We start from the raw sequence: 16426 nt of genomic DNA on the forward strand, positions 1-16426 counted from the left end.
AGAGATGCTCGAGGTGCCACCAAATGGAAAAACGCAGGGAGCCGTCAGAGGCTGGGCATGTTTACATAGCTCTAAATGTCAGGTGGTGAATGTGAGAACAGGGCAGAGGGATGTTAGGAGACAGAAGGATGGGCACGGGCTCTCTGGCAGCACTGGGGGGTATGGGGATGGGATGCGAGACATTGGGGTTTCAGGCTGGGTATCACCAGCTGGGTACCACCCATGCTTCTCCTTTTATTTTCCAGTTGTGTTTTTTGTCTTAACTTGTAGCTCCTGCGACAGCTCTTTGCTCTTACAACATTTTTTCCAGGAGCTTGTAAAGCTGAGTGGTGAGATTTGTACAGTCCTTCACGCAGAGAGCTTCAATTAAACATGTGAAAGTCAAACGCACACGGTGTAATTCAGCCTGACAGTGTATCTAAATACTCTTAGTTCTCGGGTTTTAATTAAGTCCTCCAGAGCTATCACTTGATTCCATAAGCACCACTCAGTCCTTTCCCTCTTTATTTTTATGCCCTTTCTTGGGATGGAGGAACAATTCCTGCACAGCTATTTCCATTCATATTGTTTCCTGTGTTTAAAACACTGAACAGGAGATGCTGGCCACATTGGGAGGAAACCTGGGTTGGTCACAGAGGTGTAAAATGATTCAGGTTGGAGAAGACCTCTAAAATCAACTCCAACCCCAGCCCATCCCTACCATGCTCACATTCCTAAATAGACTCATGGAATCATTAAGGTTAGAAAAGACTCCAAGATCAACAAGTCCAACCCCAACCCTTCACCACCATGCCCACTGGTGCATGTGCCCAAGTAGAATCATAGAGTCACTAAGGTTGGAAAAGATTCTAAGATCATCAAGTCCAACCCCAGCCCATCCCTACCATGCCCACTAACTCATGTTCCTAAAAAGAATCATAGAGTTATTAAGGTTGGAAAAGACTCTAAGATCATCAAATCCAACCCCAACCCACCCCCACCATGACCACCAAACCATGCCTCCACGTGCCACATCTCCACACTTCCCAAACACATGGTAGAAATGGTGGAATTACTCATTATCTTTACCTTCCAATAAACCTTTTTTTTAATATTTCATTTCTGGTTACAGTGATCCCAGGGATGAAACCGAAACCCTCGTAGGGACCTCAGCTCATCCATCTGCCCTGGGTGGGTTCTCCAGCCCACAGGGGATTTGTCCCCAGATGCAGCGTGGAGTACAACACGTCTCCTTCCCCTCGCACGTGCCGTGCTGTTCTCTCTGTAATCCCTGCAGTGACGCAGCCGGGGCTGCTGTGAGCCCCCACCTCGGGCTGTGGTGAGCATCTGTCTCCTGCCCGCTGCCATCTGCGCTGCCAAGGGGAAGGAATTACACCAGGCTGCCCATGAAAGTGTCCTTTGCTTTGTCTGGGGAAGAGATGGGGTGTAGAAGCACTGAGCGTGGCACAGGCTGGGTACACACTGAGCACAGGTGGAAAGTCTGAAGCCATCTTCTTACCCGTTGCCATCCTCTGCCTAATCTCTTTCTTCCTCTGCCCCACTGTTATTTGGAGCAGCACATGTAGGTGTTGCTTTCATGCCCCTATGCTTTGCCAGGGCTGAAGGCAGCACTGCTCCAGCACGGTCCTGAGCTGCTTGCAGCAGGGATTTGCCTTCAAATGATGAGCTTTGCAGTTTTGCATGAAAGTCACGAAGATGTGCTTAGGAGAACAGCTGTTGTTTAGGGCCAACAGCACGCACCCCGAGCAGGACTGCGTCCCCATCTATGGAAAGAGCTGAGCAGCCCTGGACAATAAATTCAGCTATGCTAGAATGATATCCAAAAGGTTTGCAGGAGCAAATGACACATACATTATGTACATATACATATATATATATGCATGTATGTAAGGGGGAAAGCTTCATCCTAGCTTCATACCGAGGGCCAGCCTGGACCCACAGGAAGGGTCCTCCTGGGGAGCTCTGTTCTCATTCCTCCCATCATCACTGCAGCACTGGCTTCCAGCCCTTCCAACCTGCTTTTCCCTGCATGGCTACAAAGCTGCTGCTACCAGCCATTCTGTCCCAGGAGGGGCAATTATACTCTGCGACAAGCTTTCTCCCTCGCCTTTATTATGACGTGTGGAAGAACATGAAGAGAACTGAATGAAATTATCAGGAGGGAGCTTTGCAGGCAGCACCAAACCAGACTGCTCAGCTAACCCACTGCAGTGGGGGATATCGACGGGATCAGAAGATCCCAGCTCAAACATCTGTTGAGATTCCTCTTCACCAGCAAATCCCCTGCTCCTGTTTGCCCACCCAGAGCCTCCCCTGCAGGCTTGGGACCATGCCACAGCCAGAGCCCAGCCAAGTTGCCCTGGTTGTGTCCCCTGCCCAGAAGTTGCCATGAGGTGGTGGCACAGATGATGTCCCCAAAGTGCTGCTCCCAAGCTGGTGGCATTGGTGGTGACCCCAAGGTGGTGCCCACATGGTGGTGGCAATCCTCAAGCCGCACAACCTGACACTCCGCCACCTTAAACCTTGAACAGCTTAATCATCCCCACTTGCTCAAAGTGACCCAGCCGCGTGTCCCCCCATTGATCACTGTGTCACAGGCAAAATCCCTCTGGGAGGATTTAACACTTCCTTTGAGCTCTGACAGGAATACTGAGCAGCTTCAGGCTGGGAGCAATTCATCAGCCATACTGCAGGAGCCAGAGCTTTCCTTCCCTCCAGGCACAACAGCAGCAGCAGTTTTTCTCTCTAATCTTAACGTGTGTAGCTTCCCTGTTAATCAAATACTGGCATTATTCTTGGCGCAGATAACGGGCGGCGTTGAGTCGTCTCTTTCAGGACCACGAGGTGTGTGTAATGGGAACCTTCTAACAAGGCGTTTAATCCCCGAAGCATTGAGAAACGATTAAAACGGGAAACGGCAAAGGGGAAAATCAAAGAGAAATAAATAAATAACACAAAAAGGAAGTCGTGGCTGCATGCTGTGCATATGTAATCCTCCCTTCGCAAGCACACAGTTCTCCTGCACTCATCAGGCTGTCTGCATGGGAGATACTCCTCTTTTTGGGCAGTAGAAGATGTGTTAAAGCCCAGGCTGGCTGCAGGAAGCATTGACACAGTGTTGGTGCCATGCTATCCTCTTGTGGCTCTGATGATGGGACAGATGTGTTCCTGGGCAGCCCAGCTGTGCACTACTGGGGTTGTGCTGAGGCTTAATGATTTTCCTTGTTAATGGAATAACTTCAGCTTTTGGCTCTCTGTGTTCAGCCACTGAACCAAACGATCCCTTTATTCTTGCCCTGCTCTGCTGAGCACCACTCTCGTTAGCAGCCTCCTCTCAATTAGGATAGCTACAGAGATCGGTGGGTTTCCAGGCGCAGTGGATTAGATGTGAACAAAATGAGCCGTTTGTTTCCCTCACGCCTGCTACCCGTGGGAGGTAACTAATGAACAAGAGATGTGGATCGCACTTATCCTAAATACAAATCAGGATGTGCAGCGGTGTTGTTAAAAGGGAACATCCATCCTAAGTGTCCCTGGGATGGAGCTGCAGACAAAACCACCCCACTTGCATGGGATCACAGTATCAGAGAATCACAGAATTGTAGGGATTGGGAGAGACCTCCAGAGATCATTGAGTCCAATGCCAGCCTCTGGGGTTGCACTGGATTTGGGGGATGTTATAAGGGCAGGGAGGTGGCTTTGTGTCATGATGAGGGGCTCTGCTCATGGGAAGAGAATGGCAATGGTAATGCAGGATTGAGGATGGGCTTTTTGATCTTTGCAGTTTGCTCTTCGTGGTACTTCTGCTGGTGTTTACCATGGACACCCAATCTCTTTCTTAATGGGAGACGGTTACATGTCTGACACCTCCTTGAGCTCTGTAGTAAGTGGTCTCTTGCATGGCTGCTCTGAGGTGTCGGGGGGAGTTGCATCTGCACCACACTGGGCTGATCCCCAACTGGGAGACCACCGGAGGCGGCCAGTGGAAACCCGCTGTGTGCTCAACAGTAAAACCCAAGGGAATGGCATGGAGCTGCATCACGGAGGGTCAGGTGTGGGTTAGGGAAAGGCTCTGACCCAGAGGATGGTAGGCATGGTGCAGGCTGCCCAGGGCCATGGGCACAGCCCTGAGCTGCCATAGCTCAGAGGGCAATGGGACACCACTCTCAGCCATAGGGTTTGGGTTTGGGTGATGCTCTGTGAAGCCAAGAGTTGGATTTGATGATCCTTGGGGGTCCCTTCCAAATTGAGGCATACTATGGTTCTTTGAAAAGAGCTCTCATCAGCTTCTCCAGCTCTGATTTCAGTCTTATCCCTCGCCCTGTCCCCTTTCACAAACAGCGAGAGAGGCTGGAAGATGGATAGGCTTTTAACAAACCTAAACATACTTCACCCCACTACATCCATTTCCTCCTTGGGCTGCTGGAGGACAGTCTGATGGATGGGCTGGTGTGTGCTGAGTTGTTTCCAGTAAGTGCTTGAAAACAACAAGGAAGGAATGCTAGCAGCATCCTCCTAAAAATAACATTCCAAGCTGGGACTTATCTCTGGGGCAAGAGTCACATCCAAAACTGAGTCCCAAACTGCATCCCATACATTCTCCCATTGCAGCCCACGGAGACCTGGTCCCAGAGAAATCTGATAGATCCTACACTTGTTAATCGCTCTGGTCTCAATCCCAAAGTCCAAAAGCAGAGCTCTCCCTTAAGCTGCTTCAGCCCCACATGGGCACCATTCCATTTTATGAGACCTGGCATCCCAGCCTCACCCCAGCAAGGGAGGGAGAGTCTGCAAAGGGAAATGGTTCAAAGAGTGTGGAAGGATGGTCCTTCTGCCAGCCTTGTTCCAAGCACTCTCCTGAATGGTTGTGTGTGGAAAGCAGCAGTAGTCTGAGTAATACATTGCAAGTGCTATACTTGGAGGAATCACTTTCTCTGGGGGACTGGATGGATAATTATTGCCCTTTTAGTGTGTTACTTGGACTCGTTGGCGCTCTTCGTCCTCTCTGGCTCAGACTTAGCCTGCCAGCATCCACTCAATCATCAAACACATTTGGGTAGTGAAATTTCCAAGAAAATGTAATAAACTGGTCCTTAGAGACTCCATTTCATGTTGTGTTGGAGATGAAAGCTAAGAGGAGCTGGGTCACATGAGAACTCCGGGCACTTATAGACGCTGTCTCTGCTCACATCATGACTCACAGCTGTCCTCACCGGAAGACAGTGCCAGGAAGAGCTCAGTGATGGGAAAAGGCTTAATGGGACCATCCCATGCAGATGTGTAGGTCCAGGTGTGCCCACCCCAATGGTGCAGAATGAGCTTCTGCCATGTGGGCTCTAGGAAGCAGCAAGGAGAGGCTTGGATGATGCCCTTCATATAGAGACTTGGGGGTCACTGGTAGAATTGCCAGCAGATTTAAGGCCAAAATATGCTCGGGGACTGTGAGCAAAGTCCTTTCAGCCTGGTGCTGGATTAGGATAAGAAGTATATTTGGAATAAGGAGAATAACTGAGCATCACGGAGTTTGCACCCAATATGCATTGATGTACACCAAACCTCCCCGCAGTACAAAGCCCAAGGAGGAAAACACCCTCTTGGTTTTCTCCATCTTGAACAAGCTGGGATGAGATAATTCCATACAACTGTTGTTCTCTTCTGTTTTGCTGCTCTTCCATGCGTGAAAGGAAGCAAGGGCTCTCCTAATTAAGTTGTTGTTGGGCAAATGTATGAGCCACTGAAGAGTGTAAAAGAAAAAATGAAATAGGTTGCAGCTTCCCTGAGATGTTTTCATTCAGGGCAATGAAACTGTGCAGGGCTATTATTTTTTCATCCAGTTTCCGTAATGAAACAATTAAACTCCCCTCTTTACTGAAGCAGAACTCCAGAAAGCAGCAGAGTGAAGACATCACCGGTGCCTGTTGAACGCTGAGTGCAGAAACTGTTGCTGCTGCTCAAAGGGAGCAGACGTGGAAAAACAAAGAGTGAAAAGGGGGGAATCTCACTAGAACAAACGTTAGGTGAGAATTCAATTAGTTCAGCCAGTTCAGCCCTGCCGGGTAGGAGTTACCAGTTCAGGGTGTTGGGCTGGTGGGTCCTGCAGATGCTTAGGAGAGCTGAGATATCCCTCAGGACAGCAATGTATAGAATCATAGAATCACAGGCTGGAAAAGACCTCTCAGATCCCCAAGTCCAGCACCAGCCCACCCCCCCAAACCCACTGCCCACGTCCCTCAGTGCCACATCCCCACAGCTCTGAAACACCACCATGGATGGTGACTCCACCACCTCCCTGGGCAGCTGTGCCACTGCATCACCACTATATCAGAGAAGAAATGTTTCCTAATATCCCACCTGAACATCCTCTGGCACAACTTAAGGCCATTAACTCTTGCCCTATTGAGTCTTTTCTGTGTTCCAGATCCCAGGGGCTTTGTTTCCCAGCAAGTGCTTCCTCCTTCAGCTGCTGTGGTTTCTGTCTCTTTAGGGGTTGATAAAGGATGGCATGGGCTATGTTGGGTCATCAAGGGCCCTGTGTTCCCATACACCGTCTCACATCACCCTCTCATCTCATCATCCCACCTCATCTCATCTCATTTCCTCTCATCTCACCCCATATCAACTCATCCCACGTCAATTCATCCCACCTCATCTCCAGAATATAAACTAATTCAGGCTTAAAAGCACTGTTTTGATTCCTTTCTGCAGAACCATTCTGTTTGAAGAAGGAAGACAGTCTCTCTGTGAAACGATCAAATGGGAGCTGTGAAGCCAACTGGAAGAACTGCTCCACCATCCAGCACCACAGACCTATGCAGGTCCTCTCTTCTTAAAACAGTAAAGAAGTTCAAAGTGTGAGGGAATTCTCTTTACAGGACTCTCATATAAGTGATGCCGGTGTGCCTTGTGATGCAGGCAGATCTACAATCACCCCCAATGGATGGAGGATCTCCAATGGGCAGCTCTCCTGCACTATATTGGAGCAGTATAATGGATGATGGTGTAGGAACAGGATCCACGTGCCCAGTTCTGTTAGCAGGAATAGATCTCTGAGAACCAGGTCATGGTGATGTTCCCCCAGTGCTTTTACCCACCTTCCACTGAACCATGTTGAAGGGATGGAGGAGACACCAGGTGACAACTGGGTCTTGTGTGCTTTCCCTGAGCAGTCACTACTGATATCGGTTAGAGCAGGTTCGGATAAGATAAATATGGGCTGCAAATGGCCTTCCTTACAGTTTGAATCCTGGATAATTCATGGGCTTAGTTTGCTCATTCACAGCTTATCTCCATTAACTTATGTTTGGACCCCTTGTACTCAGTACCATGCATTTACAGAGGACTCCTATCTCAGCCCCTTTATCTTGCAGTTTCCTTTCCTGTCCTCTAGTCAGTACTTTGACCCAGATGAATTGTCTGACAGATGCATGTTCCAGTGTCATCTAAAGTGAATGTACTTTGAACCCAGGAAAAAGATAACAGACTGCAAACACATACAAGGAAGTACTGCACATCTGTCATCACATGGTGTCAAAGATGTCAGAACCATCCATGGTTCCAGAACAGAGCCAGACTGATCCGTGGATGCTTAATGGTTGGTCATCACAATGGTCTGCATCAACATCTGGCTCCTTCCTCTGGCTGCTAGGAGCCTGCAGTGTCTGACAAGAGAAATATCACATGTGTTCTGTTCTGAGCTATGGCCATGCTTGCTGAGGGCCTTAAGTTGCTCAGGGAGGTGGTGGGGTCACCGTCCATGGAGCTGTTCCAGAACTGTGGGGATGTGGCACTGAGGGACGTGGGCAGTGGGCATGGTGGGATGGGTTGGGGTTGGACATGGGGATCTTGGAGGTGTTTTCTAACCTGAACTATTCTATGGAGGCAGCACCCAGGGCAGGGTTAGGGTTAGGTCTGAGCCCCTCCAGCTGATCTTGCATGCTCTACGAGGCACCGCGCTCCCAAAATATCTCTAGTCACACCAACAGGACTCAGAGCCTCTGGATCTCAAAGTGTGCTGGCAAGATGCTGAAATGGCATCCCTTGTCAAATGAGGTAGAGAATGGCTTAGATGATCCCAAATGGGTTTTTCATCTCCTGCCATGGAGGCAGGAGAGCCAGGCAGTGTAGTCAGAGCTGTACAAACATGACCCCCACTTGCTGCCTCCCAGATATTTTTGTTCCTGTCCTCCCGGGGATTAATCTGTTTGTTTCCATTCTCCACAGCAGAATCAAATTGCGCAATGTCTCTTGCTTATGATTTCAAAACTGCCCTGTTTCAGATCCCTTAATCCACTTGCTACCGCGAAATTCAATTACGCGTCTAAGGCAGATGTCCCTCACTGCTCCTGCTAAAGTGTTTATTAAACTGCTCTTGCTGCCGAGGGTGAGCACTTTAGCTCTCTCCCCTGGTGTCCTGGCGACAAAGCAACTTCTTTGTTGCTGTCTGAGCTTGGAGAGTGGCTGAACCTGGTTCATGGAGCAGACAGCTGTGCCAGATGTTCCTCCTTGCTCTGCCACCAGCATCCTCATGGAGATGCATTGGGTGCAGGAGGTCTTTGGTTTTGCTGTGCCTTAGTCCTGTGCTTGCTTAACTGTGTGCCCAGGGCTTGGAAAAAAACCCTCTGCAGGTGCATTTATTCATGGAAACCCTGATCTCAGCTCCCTCTGCAGCTCACAGAGATTCTCCCAAATGCTGTGGGTTGGGCTTCCATCCCAAACTCTTCAGGACACATCATGTCCTCGCTGGATGTTGCTCTGGCTAGCCTGGTCTGGTGGTTGCTGACCCTGCACATAGAAAGAGGGTTGAAACTGAATGATCATTATGGTCCTTTTCAACCCAGGCCACTCCATGACTCTACATGTCTCTCATCCCATGGAGCACAAGCTGTGCTGTGATTCTAGAAAGCAGAAGAGTCCCCAGAAGCCCTCTGTGTTCTGAGAAAGCCCCAAGCAAATGGTATTGACATCCAGGCAGGTCCTGCTGGCTCTACCACGATGCATTGCTGTAGTTTTCCAGGGAGTTCTGAGGTGGTTCCAGCTGTGTGCTCACTGCTGCTGAGCACCTCGCTCCAAGAGCTCAGGACTGAAGCTTAAACCATCCTTCCTATGTAATTGAATTAAGCTCCTTAATAAAGCCAGTTGTTATTTCCTTAATTCCCTCCAGACTCCTTAATGCTATTACCTCAACACAACACTGTTTAAGTCGCTTATTATCGATTGGTTCGCGAAGCAAACTTGCCATTTACTATGGCACCTGGGAGACCAGATCAAACAGGAGTGGACAACGTTGCTTTGTGTGCAAGAATGCGAAGATGTAATAAAGGTGAAACCCAAGGTTAAAACCAGCCTGGGGCTGGGAAGAACTTGGTTCGTGGGTCTGCCACTCTCCAGACCGCTAACACAAAGATGTGTGCTCATGTGGTAATGAGGGATATGATTTGTGGTACTCAGGGATATGATTTAGCAGAGGGTTTTTAGAGTTAGGGTACTGGTTAGGCTGTGGTTGGACTTGATGATCTTCAAGGTCTTTTCCAACCTGGGTAATTCTATGATTCTATGATTCTATGTTTCACTAATCTGGATCCCCTCAATGTCTTAGGGCAGACAGCAGCTGAATGTGATTCCTTCCTCTGCTGTATTGTGTCTTCTCTTAACCAGTAGATGGGTATGTAGACCTGAACAACCTCTGGGCTGTCATGTTGGGTGTACTGTCTCTACATCTCCCCCTGCTCTTCACCTGGAAGAGCTGGAGTCCTCTGGGTCTCTTTGGCTGCACTTGACCAGGAGGTAGGAGAAGAATGTATGGGATAAGGTCCCCAACAAAACCACATGATCAGCTCTAACTGTCCTGGTAACACATGCAAGAAGTCATGACACAAAGCCCTACATCTATACCAGCAGTCCTGGATCTTTCCTCTTCAGATGCACTGTTCTCCAACTCAGAACAGCCTTATGAAGCAGTGGAAACAGCACTGATCCCCTCCTGGTGCCAACAGTGATACTACCCTTCACTTCAATGCACAAGAAGCACCAAGCAAGGTGGGCAGAAAGAAGTAAATTAGCCTCCACCACTTCCTGGAGAATGGAAAGGGACCCTGTGCAGAATGGCACCATGTGAAGTGACCCAACTCTGGTTACAAACACAGTATTGCAATCTCTGTCCTGCACCGGGATCCTCCCTCTGGCCACGGTGGAGAGAGAAGACTGCTATGGAAGCAGCATGCACATTGTCATCTCTGTGTGTATTATATGTAGTTTTGCTGCAAAAAGATGTAGAGGAACAAGGAGATACTAAAGCTAAACCATGTTCATGACCTTGGGGATCCTGTCTCGGGGGCTCCCCTTTGGCTCAGGCTCTGAAGTCCTATGCATGTGGCACTGAGGGATGTGGTTACTGGTCATGGTGGGGATGGGTTGGGGTTGGACTTGGTGGCCTTAGAGTTCTTCTCCGACCTTAATGAATCTATGGCTCTGTGGTCCTGGTTCCAATCGCCACTCTCCCTGACTCCAGAGCTTGTCTGCTGCCATGAGCAGCACTGCTGTACTGGGTGGGTGCTGGAGCCCTGGCACAGGCAGCAGAGAGTGATGGGGGCTCCTCCTTGGGGATCTCTCACAGCCCCTGGTCATGATGCTGGGCACCATGCCCTGGGGTTCTGTGGTTTTGGGATCTCACCCTGCATCATCCCTGCAGAGCTTATGGAGCGCTGGGATGGTGGCCATGCTGATTTGCTGACAGCTGTGACATCTGCACTGCCCTCAGGATGCAGGAGTTGGCATTTCTGAGAGCTGGTGACTGCTTGTCATCCTTATCAGGAACGGTTTCTTGGTAAGCGACCAAGTATTAAGCAGTAATAACAGAATAATAACAATGGGATAATAAAGGCTGATGGAGGTCTGACTCAAAATAAAGCACTTTGGGTACTCCAAAGTCCAGGATCCCCCAGGGCAAAGCAAATATAGCTCAGAAAAAGTCTGGGGATCTCCAGGTGGAGGAAGACCCTACCCAGGGGCAGCTCTTTTGCACTGCTGTGGGAAGGAGGTGGTTTGTACCCACACATCCCACTCCCAATTTAAGTGTTGATAATGAATTTTACTGAGGGTGGTGATGCACTGGAACAGGTTGCCCAAGGAGGCTGTGGATGCCCCATCCCTGCAGGCATTCAAGGCCAGGCTGGATGTGGCTCTGGGCAGCCTGGTCTGCTGGTTGGTGACCCTGCACATAGCAGGGGGGTTGAAACTAGATGATTCTTATGGTCCTTTCCAACTGAGGCCATCCTATAAGTCCATGGTATTATTATGCCAACAGGACAGCCTCTGTTGTGCTGATGCACAATGTCTAGGGACATGCAATACCTACAGCAGTGGGAAAGCAAAGTTAACAAGCATCATCCCCTGCCTTTTACCAGCTGGATCCTACTGCCCAAGCAGCAGTTTGGGGACCAAGCCCATCTGGCAGAGCCACAAGACTGACCCACACATCCCCACTGTGGTGACAGCTCCTGGTCTTTCAACTTCTCCTTCTTTTAACCTTGGGATCTCACAGCCCCTTCCACCTTCCAGGGTCGATGTCCCACATTTCTGCAGAGTGAGCATTAATTATTCTCCCTGTGCAGCCAAACAGGAGCCGCTGTGCCACAAACCTGCAGTGAAGAGGGGTCAGAAATATCATCTGTGCGCACAGATCGTGTTTATCCGAGGATCTACATTCTGCAAAGAGAAGAAAAAAACAACACAAATGGAATTCTTTAGAGGAAAGCAGAGTTTAAAAATAAGCCCTGTGAGAACTTCAAAGGCAAGAAAAAAAGAGGTAAAAAGAATATAATCAATTCCTCATCACTCTTGAGAGCAGCCAAGAGCTGACACAGAACTGAGATGCCAATTAGAGCCACGCGGACCTGGAGCGATGCGCCTTGCTATGAAGCACAGCATGGGAAGAGGAAGGAAGAGGGAGAGGGAGAGCTCTCCTGTGGGGGAGAGAAGCAGGAAAATGCTTTGTGCCCTGATTTTCTTCCATCCAAGAGGTGGCAGAACATGAGGACCCTTGTGCTCCCTGCCGGCTCCCCCATCTGAGCCATGTCCTCTTCTGCATGGGGAAAGAGGAGTGCAGGGGGAGCTGGGGCACGTTGAGGGCCTGAGTTTTGGCTGCTTGCCTCTGTGCATGTCTGAGTGACCTCATTTTCTCTCCAGTGTGTCCTTACCTGAGCTGTGCTTGGTTTTGGCTCTCAAACCTTCCTTTCCCTTGCAAAACATTTCACGGTGACACCTCAGGGGCATTACCTGCATGATTTATCCATAAAGCACATTGCTCTTGGAATCTGGACATGGACTGGGCTTTTGTTTTAAGGGCACTAATTGCATTTTGGGGACCTCTTGCTGCAATCTCTCTTTTCCATCAGACAAACACCAGGCTGGACCAGTCACCCTGCACAGATCCAGATGCTGTGCCTTTGCATCCCTTCTCTGGTTGTGATGCCCTCAGGGCAGGGATGTCCTGGATCAGGCTTTTAATTTGGGTTCTACAGAAGATGCTTCCTCCATCCCCACAACAGCCTCCATGTTGCTTAGCACTTCTCCCTGCAGGCAGTCCAAATCCTGCTCTGAGCCTCAAGATGAGGCTTTGCAACAGCAGGAATCAGCTGGGAGGGACGGAGACTGGTTCTCATCCCATTATTCACCCATTGCTCACCTTTAAGGTCCCTTCTAACCCAAACTATTCCATGATTCTATGATCATCAAGGTCCCTTCCAACCCAACCCATGTGATGATTCCATTATCTTTAAAGTCCTTACAGCCCCACACATTTCATGGTTCTGTGACACTGAACAATTTTCAGCCATTTACTGGCTGACAGTAAATGTAGACCCGAGCAGGGAGGAGGCAAGCAGCATGGTGGTTTGTGCAATCACGTGTCTTGGTTTCTCATAGGAAGGCTGCTATCTCAGATCTATTCCGAAGGGTGGGAGGGATTAATCTGGAGGGAGATGCTTGGAACACAGCTCACCACTCTGCTCAGGTTCTCAGTGATAAATGAGAAAGCAAGATCCTGCTAAATAGGGTCAATAAGATAATGAGCAGCCAGAGGGATTGGCCATGTGTAGGCACAGACGTCCAGACTTAAGCATTATGAGGATAAACGCCGGTGCACCCCCCAATGGGGTTTGCTGTCACAAGCATTCTCATCTGCAGCACACAGAGTCTATAGGGTGATACACAGCCATGTGCACAGCCACAGCCACATGTTTGGAACTCTAACAAGGATAAATACCAACACTTGGTTTGGATAAGGCAGAGTTTTCTTTCTCATCATTTTGCTGGGCACCATTCCTTGCCATGGAAATGCAAAGCCCAGCTGAACACTGGACGTGGTGCTGGGAATACCAGGCAGTGTGCTGTGCCCTGGCTGACCAGAGATGTTTATTCCCCCCTTTGATGGGATATGAGGTGTCCCATTTCGGTGGCCATGACCCTTTTTCTTTGTCTCATGCAGGCAGCAAAACAAGCAGCAGCAGCTGGACACAGAACCTGACACAGGCAGATAGTGTTGCTGTGATTTATAAAAAGCCTTAAGCACAGCCCTGCAAACCGGCCTTGCTTTGTGGGTCCATCCTCAGGAAGATTTCCCAAGCACTGAAGAAAAACCCCTTTGCTGTCATATTTCTGCCCAAGGGCTGCAGCATCCCTGCCTGGAGCTCCTTTTTGAGCAGGGTCTGGCTTCTCCCAATGATAGGAATTGTGTCCTGAGCTGCAGATGAGCCAGGGTTACTTTGTTCTAGTAATGGATGCAGAAGGGACAGCAGGAACAGTCTCTGTGCAGTGCAGATTCCTGCGTAGTGAGTCAGGGATGCCCAGCAGCAGCCAACCCTGGCTGTGGTTGTTGCCCCCTAAATGTATCTTGCTCCTTTGCTGAAAATGCCCTGAGCTAAAACAAGCCTGTGACAGTGGTCAGCAGGCATGAGCTGTGTGCATCCCAATTGTCCTTTCCCTCTTCCACCCCAAAATAAAAGGCAGGTTCTGCAAGAGGAGAAGGAGGGGTGGAACTGTGGACTACACCCTCTAACAAAGAAACAAAGACCTGACCAGTCACCGTTCACTGGAAAGAAAGCCAAAATGCTGAAGGAAAAACCCAACAGGAGGTCAGAGCTGGTAAATAAACACAGCTGAGCCACTCCTGTTTTAGGACCAAAGTAAACCTTGGCACCACTGAGTGATCTGCTCAGCCTGCTCTAGGGACTGCACGAAATATATGGCCTGCACCAGGTGGTGTTTCCCCATAGTTTTTGATGGATTAAAGGGTGATCTCCCCATCCTGGATCACTGCAGCCCTATGGGAGTGGGAGGAGGAAGAAGAAGAGGAGGAAGGGTTACCTGAACAGAGGTTGTGGTGAGGTCGGAGTCAGCCTCTTCTCTCGTGTAACTAGCAGTAGGATGAATGGGAATGGCCTCAAGTTGCACCAGAGGAGATTCACTAGGAAATACTTCTCTGAGAGGGTGGTCAGGCACTGGAACGAGCTGCCCAGGGATGTAGTGGAGTCTTTGTCCATAGAGGTATTCAAGGATTGTTTGGATGTTGTACTGAGGGACATGGTTTAGTGGGAAATGTTGGCAATAGGCGGATGGTTGGAATGGATGATCTTAGAGGTCTTTTCCAACCTCAATGATTCTATGGTTCTAAGAAGGAGGAGGATGAGGAAGGAGGATGAAAAGAAGGAAAGAGGAGGATGGAGGGGGAGGAGAAGAAGGACGTGGGGGAGTAGAAGGTTGGGGGAGAAGAAGGAGGAAGAGGAGGAAAAGGCAGAAGGATGAGAAGGAAAAGGAGGAGGAGGAAGGATAAGGAAGAAGGAGCGATGCCACCTCTCTGCTTCCCCTCAGCAACCAGCATCCCATCCCATACCACCCCATCCCATCCCAGCTGACTCCCATTTCTCCCTGTCCCTCCCCTGCCAGGAATCCCAGCTCTCGGGATGGGACTGGACCCACTGTAACACATGACTTACAGCACCAGGTACCCCATGCTCTGAGCTCTGGAGATCCCAGCAGTGGGGCCAGTGATGTGATTCAGCCTCGGCACTGCAGTGGGGCTGCTTAATTCCTGCCGTGTGTCAGGTACTGGATGCTGCACTCAGTAACTGTGCCCAATGAATTATTTATTCCTTGCCCAGTGTTTTTATCGCCCTTCCAAATGCTCAGCAGGGTCCGGGGTGAAGGGATGTTGGCAGATGCAGGCGTGAGAAAACAACACCCCAACAAGCACGACATGATGGGATTTGGGGTTTTCAGTACAAGTCTCAAGCAGAGCTCAATGGTGAATCCCTCACAGTGTGGAAAAAACCCAAATAGTGCACTAATGTGAATGGGTGAAGCCACATTGCACCCTGGGCATCCATGTGGGGTTACAGCTCCAATCCTCACATCCCCAGGGGCCCCAGTGGTCCTTGGGGTGTGGGACAAAAGACCATGCATGTCCCTAAGCAGAGGTGGGTGCTGTTCCCTGTCATTGGCTGTGTCATGCAGGTCTGAGTCATCCAGCATTCAGACAAGGGGCAACACTCATTGTCTGAGCAACTGAGGTTCTGGTGTTTCCTACGTTTTGGATGCTTTTCATTTTATCTTGCACTTTCTATTTGCACCATCTCTGATTCCTGTGCAGTCATTTGGGATCATGCACGGGATGAGGATGTCATTGTGGCTGCCCACACAGTGAGTCCCTGACAAATGTCTGCAGGTCTGGGATCTTCCAGCCTGCCTGCTCTGTGCATGGGAAGCTGGTGAATCAACTGGGGTGATCCCGAGTCACATTTACCAGTTCTGTCAATGAGGAAGGACCAGGCTGTTCTGACCCACCCTGGGCTCCCCAGCTTATCTCCCCTGTCCAAAGCCAGTGAGCATCCAATCCCCACACACAGCACAACCCCTTAGCAAATCCCAGTGTGGAGGGAGCAGGGTGACAGCCTGAATGCATGTGATTCAGTTGGAAGGATCACTGTGTCCAACTCCTGGCTCCAGGCAGGACCACCTGAAAATCAAACCATATGTCTGAGAGCGTTGTCCAAATGCTGCATGCACACTGCATATGTCCTGGGTTGGAGGAGGGATGGCTGAAGGATGCTCTATCTTGGCACTCTGAAATTCCCTGGATGCTCCAAAGCACCCTATCTCACAGCAGGGCAATACGAGGGATGCCAAGGAGGGGTCTCAAGGGGGTCAGTGCTGGAGCAGAGGGGGGGGAACTAGAGGTGCCTCCAGCCCCAACCACCCTGGTTGTGTGAGTTTCTGGGACATTCCCACCCCATGGAGCAGCCCTGACACTCGGTACTTTTCCTACAGAGCATCCAGCCATTGCACCCAGGGATGCAGCTGGAGATGTACACTGGGGAAGGAGGCTCCCAAGACACGCAAGGCTGCACCTAATAAACCTGAAAATTCCACCCAG

The sequence above is a fragment of the Excalfactoria chinensis genome, chromosome 3 (assembly GCF_039878825.1).
Source record: "Excalfactoria chinensis isolate bCotChi1 chromosome 3, bCotChi1.hap2, whole genome shotgun sequence".
Taxonomy (NCBI): Eukaryota; Metazoa; Chordata; class Aves; order Galliformes; family Phasianidae; genus Excalfactoria; species Excalfactoria chinensis.